Source organism: Octodon degus, unplaced genomic scaffold (genome assembly GCF_000260255.1).
Source record: "Octodon degus isolate 3935 unplaced genomic scaffold, OctDeg1.0 scaffold00098, whole genome shotgun sequence".
NCBI classification, from domain to species: Eukaryota; Metazoa; Chordata; class Mammalia; order Rodentia; family Octodontidae; genus Octodon; species Octodon degus.
The window spans coordinates 7,188,538-7,196,745 of record NW_004524674.1 but is presented as its reverse complement, the minus strand read 5'-3'; the positions used below and the strand labels follow the sequence as shown (position 1 = coordinate 7,196,745).

The 8,208-nt window shown below is 39.0% G+C and overlaps 1 pseudogene; it reads left to right on the top strand.

Annotated features, from left to right (window-relative positions):
- The first annotated feature begins 6,062 nt into the window (after nt 1-6,062).
- LOC101572442 lies at nt 6,063-7,960 on the top strand (annotated as a pseudogene).
- Nucleotides 7,961-8,208: the final 248 nt, after the last annotated feature.

Genomic DNA, 8,208 nt, shown 5'->3' with positions numbered 1-8,208 from the left:
CATAAGGAAAAAGCAAACATGCAAGCAGTTTTGGATATTTTTAAGAGACGTCACAAGAAACTATACAAAGTAAAACTAGTAGTATCAAAATTAAAAATAAAGAAATAAAACTTGTGCTGTCAACATTTATGCTTCTCCAGTAAAATTTAGACTTCTATAAGTGTTTAGCAACAATTTTCACATATTAATAAATGAACTCACCTACAACTACTTGGAACTTAGGCTTTCTGAAAGATACACCTACGATCAGTTTTATGACAACAGTGGAAATTATACACAAGCTTAAGTAGGTATGTTTTCTACATGGATGTGGTGGGCTGAGTGAGGCTTCTCAAGCTGTCAACAGCCCCAAATACTGTAGTTTATGAATATAACTTACTTAGAAATAGAAATTATGCAAATGGGGGAGCCATCAAGATAGCTCAGCAGACTACGGAGCCTGCTTAGGCAAGTTTAGGCAGAGCGGGGGGACTGTGCTTTGTTCCCCGGCACCATACACCACACCAGTCCCACCTCTAGGGTCGGTTGAGCTGGCCAGAGACCAGACCTGGTGGCACATGCCTGTAATCCCAGAGCTGGGGAGGCTGAAAGCAGGACAATCATCATGAATTAGAGCTGCGTGGTGAAACCCTGTAACAACCAAAAAAAAAAAAAAAAAAAAAGAAAGAAGAAAGAAAGAAAGAAAGAAAGAAGAAAGAGAGAAAGAAAGAAAGAAAGAAAGAAAGAAAGAAAGAAAGAAAGAAAGAGAAATTATGCAAATGGAATTTAATTGAAGTTCTTGAGACAGAAGATTATTTTATATATTCTTAGTGGGTTCTAAATATAAGTATGACTTTTTATTGTTATATGTTCTGCAAATCAGTAATATTGATTTTGGGAAAATTTTCGTCATTTTCAAACTTTCTTCCCCTCCCCTCCCTGTATATCTATCATCTGTTTTCCCTGAACCCTTCCCCATGGCCAAAATGTCTGTCTGTTTCGTAACATTTCTATTTTACTCTTTAATTATTTATATTTTGGGTTTCTCATTCAAGAGACATCACAGGGTATTTACCTCTTCACATCTGAGTTATTTCATTTCACATCATTATACTTAGAGTATGTTTCATCTCTCATTGGTTTCTAGTTTCACTCCAGTGTGGTGTGAGAGCTCACATTGCTGGATTTCCATTTGTTCTCAGTTGTTAAGGTCTTATTGTTATGAGCAAGGTCTTTTTTGAATTTTAGTGAATGAATGAAGTAAGTAATTTTCAGAATAAGAAAATGTATGAAGACAGACAGTATCTTAGTGGTTGCCAAGATTTATGAGAGAAAGATTAGGAGATGATAACTAGTGGGTAGAATGTTTGATTATGGTGTATCATATGTTATCTAAATGACTGCAGAGATAATTCAGCAGACTAAGCACCTGCCTAGGCAAGCTCAGCAGTCTAAGCACTTGCCTAGGGTGCTTATGGACCCAGGTTAGATTCTTGGTACCACAGTACTGGCCAGCCCCAGGTACACCAAGCCAGCTACCGTGACTAGGCATGGTGGTACACGCCTGTAATCCCAGCCCTGGGAAGGCTGAAATAGGATTACTATGAGTTTGAACTGTGTAGTGAGACCCTGTACCAAATACATATTTTCTAAATGATCTATGTATGATTGGCCATGGTTGAACAACTCTATCGATATGCCAAAATCTACTGAATAACACACTTCAAATTTCTAAACTGTACCATATGCAGGCTTTGGTTCAACAAGTTGTTCTTTAAAAACTTCTAACGGGTTTCAAGATGCATCCAATTTTTGACAAATGATTTAAATTTCTCTTTATAGATGATTACCACTACATTGTGTATAAATACTGTATTTTTATTTTTTTCACTTATATGTTGATGGGCATCTAGGCTCTTTCTATAATTTAGCTACTGTGAATCATGCTGTTATAAACAGGGGCATACACGGATCACTATAATATGCTTGTTTCTTTTGGGAAATACAGAGGCAAAGTATATGTAGGTCAAACTGAAATTGTTGTTTTCATTTTTTGAGGAATCTCCATATGGCTTTCCATAATGGTTTTATTAGTTATAACAACAATGAGGGTTACATTTTTGTCCACAGTCTCTCCAGCATCTGCTGTTTTATGTGTCCTTGAAAATAGGCATTCTTGTCTTACATGAAATTTTACCGCTTTCTTTTTATTTATTCACAGCTCACTTATATAAAAGCGACAGGGAGAGATTTGATTATAGACCCAGAAAAGAAGGAGACAGAATAGGAAATTACAGCAATATGAGATTCCTAAGGGGCTGGTTTTAAAAATACAGAAAGAGTTCAAGAACCAAAACACATAGTTCTAGAAGCCTGGAAAACAAAGAAAATAGATTTTTCCTTCAAGAACTTGCTCGAGAAACAAGACACTGTTTTGGTCTTCCTGACACTGAAGGAGGTTCATTCTTCCCCTTATTCAAGTCTAAAACAGAACTTGGAGAGAAGACTCAGTAGAATACTGCACTACCTCACAGGAACCTGGACAAACCTGACCACTGCCTTCAAGGTATAATAGTATACACTGAATCTTTATGAAGTACAGACTTAAGAAAGTTTTATTAGAGAAAGATGTTGGAAGGAATGAAGTGACACAGGAAGAACAGAAAGTGAAAGTGAAAAAAAGTCAGAGGAAAATTAGGTACAGAAGAAAACATATCAATATTCTGCTCTACTATGAAATGACAAGTTCTGAGCTCAGGGACAGAAGACCTGGCTTTGCGACAGGTATGCGAAATATGGTCTGCTCATCCTTTCCATTCTCCACCCAACCTCTTCACACCTCTGGCAATGTCATGTATGGACTGAGACTTCAAAGACTGACCATTATTGATGCAGATCTTGAAAGGCAAGACTTAAGAGACATATTTAAGCCAGAGGTATGCAGTCTGAAATTAATTCTATAATGACCTAAAGAACAGGTAGGATGGAGATTGAATATTCTGCAGGAAGAAAAAAAGTGGAACTCTGGATTATAGGATCTGGGAAATGAGTGAGGTGCTTTCATAAATCTAGGGCCATTAATATGGCAAGATCAACATGAAAAGAAAAATATATACAAGTATGGAAAGGAAGCGAGAAGTCATGTGTTTTGTTGAATCACAGAGGAAAAAAAAATCAGCGTTGAAAATCATATCAAATTTGTTATTCTGATGGAGTAGAAATCACAAATGAAGAAAATAATGTAAAAAGTGCCCTAAGACCATTGTAAACTCTATGGTTTTGGCACAAGCTAGTGACAGAAACCACAGTGCAGAGATAATTCCAAAATTCAGAGAATATATGCCTCCCCTTGACAGCAGGAGATGTTGTGCGGGGGGAAGACCACCATGGAAAGTAAACACATCATCTAAAATTACGAATTACTTCAGGAAATGATCCACCACATGGGAGATCAGCGGGACCAACAAAGCATAAAATTAATACCCTGAGAAATTGAAATTAGGGAGCATAATAGAAAGCCTATCAAAGAAATACTTCTGAAGTGATTAAAGAGAACAGAGAAGGGAGCAAAATTAAAGTGAAAGAATAAGAAACCAACCAAAAATGGGTATTTAGAATTTGAAAGATAGAGGGAAGGAAATTATTTATGTTATCTTACATTTAAAAATAGTTGGTCACTGGACTATAAAGTGGATTAGTCACAGCTGAAGAGAGAAAAATTGGAAGATGCAAAAGCTAAAGTTGCCCAGGTCAAAATGCAAAGCTATAAATAGAAGAAAAAAAGATAAAGCATCATGCAGCAAACTAGGGTAAATATTTTGTATTTGTGATCACTATATATATTAACTGCATAAAACAATGCGCAGCACATAGTAATTGCTGTAAAAGCATTTAAAGAAGGGATTAACTAATTAATTAATTCCCAGAGGGACAAGATGAATGCCTCTGAATAAAGAAAAGGAGCTTAAAGGCAGATGGATGTGGTGTACTCAACACTAAAGAAAGATATGAAATCAGTGAAAAAAAATACAGCAAGTCCTAAATTTAAAAATATCAAAATAAATATTTGTTTAAACACAAGTATATATTTATGAGTGACGAGTTAAACTGTACATGTAGGTTAAAAAAAGCGTTATTGAATATATTGAAAAGAAAAACTGAAAAAGATATTTGGTAATCTTCTTATGAGCAACAATAAAGCCGGGAATGAAACAATATATTCAATATGCCAGAGGAAAGTAATTTTAAAGTGATGAGTCTATAATATCCCAATGTCATTCAAGAATGATAGTGTAGTAAAGAAATTTTCAACGAAGATTAAAGCCTTGTAGATGATCATTAAATATTGGTACAGAATATATTTTAAAAGTAATAGGGAATTCCAAAAAAGAAGATGTCAAAGAAATAACACTGATGAAAGAAATTAGTAGGTGTGTTAGTGAGTCTAAAGGTACACACACACACACACACACACACACACACCACAGTAAAAATAAGTTGACGGCTAGAAAGATGGCTGAGCAGTTTAAGCTACTCCCTGGCAAGCACAAGGACCCAGTTTTGATCCCCAGTTCCATGGGTTTTGCCGGCCTTGGAACCCAGGCACACTGTGTGGGCCTCTGAAGTTGGGCGTAGTGACACACACTTCTAATCCCAGTGCTGGAGAGGCTGAGACAGGAAAATCCTTATGAATCCAACATGCATAGTGAAACCCTGCACCAAATAAATAAATAAATAAATAAATAAATAAATAAATGTTTAAAAATGATAAGTTAAATAATAGAAAAATGTGGGAAGTTTGCTTAATGAATAGCATGAACAACTAAGGTAGTTAGGTGAACAAGACCAAATATTTAAGGCCCTTTGAAATGTTTTTCAGGAATTTAGTGAGAATAAAATTTATTCTGGGTCAGGGATTTAACTCAGTGGTACAGCGTCTGCCTGGCAAGTGTGAGGTCCTGAGTTTGATTCCTCAAATGAATGAATACACAAAACTTGCACTTCATTGTTACATATGCATTTTGACATTTTGAAAATGAATACCAAAAGTAATAACTACACAAACATACATATAGACACATTTCATAACTAGTAAGGAAAAAATAAAAGAGAACTAGCCACATCCCATTAAAGCAAATCTTTCAGGAAAAGAAGAAAACAAAAGAAAATTTTAATTAGAGCAAATTTATTAACTAAGAAATCTTATTAATGTAGAATGATACATTCTTATATAATGGAGCATTAATCAGCTATAAAAAAGATAAATTTAAGGTTTTTGTAGATAAATGGATGCCGCTAGAGATACATTGGTAAGGGAAAAAAATCAGATCCGCATGTGCAAACATGTCTCACTAGTGTGAGAACTTGAAAGAGCAATGAAAATCTAAAAGATACAACAGATACTATGAAAGGTAAAGAACCTGTTCAACAGGGAGGAAAGACGGATGAGGAAAAGCATAAATGTAAGAAGGGGAAAATATATATTTGGGTATCTATGTAGAATAGTTTGGATAATTATATTGACATCTCTGGTCTTTTGCAAAAGCAGTTAATGCTTATTTTTTATTTAAATAGTTTTCTCTTTTGAATTTCTTATAACTTCTTTTTTAAATGTACTTTATGTGTTTATGTCTGATGATGTGAACAATAATCTGAAGATAGCATCGTGTAATATAGCAACTGCTGTTGAATTCCTGTTACTTTTAGTGAAAACTTGTATCATTTCTAATGCTGTTTTTTCCTTTGTATCTCTATTTTGGTTTCTTTAAAAATAAAACACATTAAAAATTTTTATTTTAAAGAAAAAAGTAAACAAAAAAACCAGGCAGCGTTTGATCCCCAGCACCACGTTTCCCTGGCCCCGCCCTCATGGGCATGCTGAGCTGGAACCGAGTCCAGGCCTGGTGGAGCACGCTTGTAATCGAAACACTGGCGAGGCTGAAAACAGAAGCACCAGTAGGAGTCAGAGCTGCCTAGTGAGACCTGTACCAAATACATAAAAAATAAAAACTTTAAAAAATAAATAAATATAAAAATAAAGTAACATGGAGAAAACAGTATTGAACAAGGAGGAAGGAGAGAAAATGGCATCCGCGGATTATAGCACCTACAGCCAAGCTGCAGCCCAGCAGAGCTATAGTGTTTACCCCACCCAGCCAACTCAAAAATATACACAGACCACCCAGGCATATGTGCGACAAAGCTGTGGAGTACGCCACGTCTGACGGACAGCCTCCCACTGGTTATACTGCTCCAGCTGCCCCCAGACATAGAGCCACCCTGTCCATGGGGGTGGCACTGGTGCTTATGATGTCACCACTGCTATGGTCACCACCACCCAGGCTTCTGATGTGACTCAGTCTGCATATGGCTCTCAGCCTACTTACCCAGCCTATGGGCAGCAGCCAGCAGCTACTGTACCTGCAAGACCACAGGATGGCAACAATTCTACTGAGACTAATCAACCTCATTCTAACACAGGAGTTTATAACCAGCTTAGCCCAGGCTATGGACAGAGCAACTACAGTTATCCCCAGGTTCCAGGAAGTTCCCCGATGCAGCCAGTCACCACACCTCCATCCTATCCTCCTACCAGCTATTCTTCTGCACAGCCGACTAGCTATGAACACAGCAGTTGCTCTCGGCAGAACACCTATGGACAGCAGAGTAGCTATGGACAGCAGGGTAGCTATGATCAACAAATCAGCTATGGGCAACAGCCTCCCACTAGTTATCCCCCTAGACTGGATCCTACAGCCAGGCTCCAAATCAGTATAGCCAACAGAGCAGCAGCTATGGGCAGCAGAGTTCATTCCAACAGGACCCCACCAGTAGCATGGGTGTTTATGGGCAGGAGTCTGGAGGATTTTCCAAACCAGATAAAAACCACAGCATGAGTGGCCCTGATAACTGGGGCAGGGTAAGAGGAGGATTTGATTGTGAAAGCATGAGCAGAGGTGGGCAGGAAGGAGGACGCAGTGGAATGGGCACTGGAGAGCGAGGTGACTTCAATAAGCCTGGTGGACCCATAGATGAAGGATCAGATCTTGACTGAGGCCCTCCCATAGTTCCTGATGAAGACTCTGACAACAATGCAATTTACCTACAAGGACTAAATGACAGTGTGACACTTGGTGATCTGGCAAATTTCTTTTAGCTATGTGGGGTTGTTAAGATTAACAAGAGAACTGGGTAACCCATGATCCACATCTACCTGGACAAGGATACAGGAAAGACCAAGGATGATGCCACAGTGTCCCTAGGAAGATCCACTGACTGCCAAGGATGAGTGGAGCAGTTTGATGGGAAAGATTTTCAAGGAAGCAAACTTAAAGTCTCCTTTTCTCAGAAAAAGACACCAATGAACAGGATGTGAGGTGGCATGCCGCCTCGTGAGGGCAGATGGATGCTACCATCGCTCTGTGGAGGTCCAGGTGGCCCAGGAGGTCCTGAGGGACCCCTGGGTTGCATGGGAGGTTGCAGAGCAGACAGAGGAGGCTTCCCTCTGAGAGGCACCCAGGGTTCCTGTGGAAACCTCTCTGGGGGAGGAAACATCCAGCCTCAAGCTGGAGACTGGCAATGTCCCAATCAGGGTTGCGAAAACTAGAACTTCTCCTGGAGAACAGAATGCAACCGGGGTAAGGCCCCAAAACCTGAAGACGTCCCCCCATCATCCTTCCCATCCCTGGGCAGTGATCATGGCATAGGTAGCCCTGGTGGCATATGGGAAGGAAGAGGTGGCCTTGTGAACCGTGGTGGTCCTGGTGGAACGTTCAGAGGTGGCTGTAGTGGAGACAGAGGTGTTTTCTGTGGTGGCTGTGGCATGAATTGAGGTGGTTTTGGTGGAGGAAGACGGGGTGGCCCAGGGGCCCTCCTGGATGTGTGGTGGAACAAATGGGAAGGAAGAAGAGGTGGACATGGAGGACCTGGAAAAATGGATAAAGGTGAGCACCATCAGGAGTGCAGAGACTGGCCCTACTAGATGCAGATACCCCGCAGAACTGCATTGATACCAGATTTATTGTTTAAACCAGAAAATGTTTTAAATTTATACTTCCATATTTATAACATTGGCCACAACATTATGATTATTCCTTGTTTGTACTTTAGTATTTTTCACAATTTGTGAAGAAACATTAAAACAAGTTAAATGGTAGTGTGCTGAGATTTTTTTTTTCTTGTTTTAAAGATGGTTGTTTGACTAAGATTTAACAATGGGTACCCTTGTGA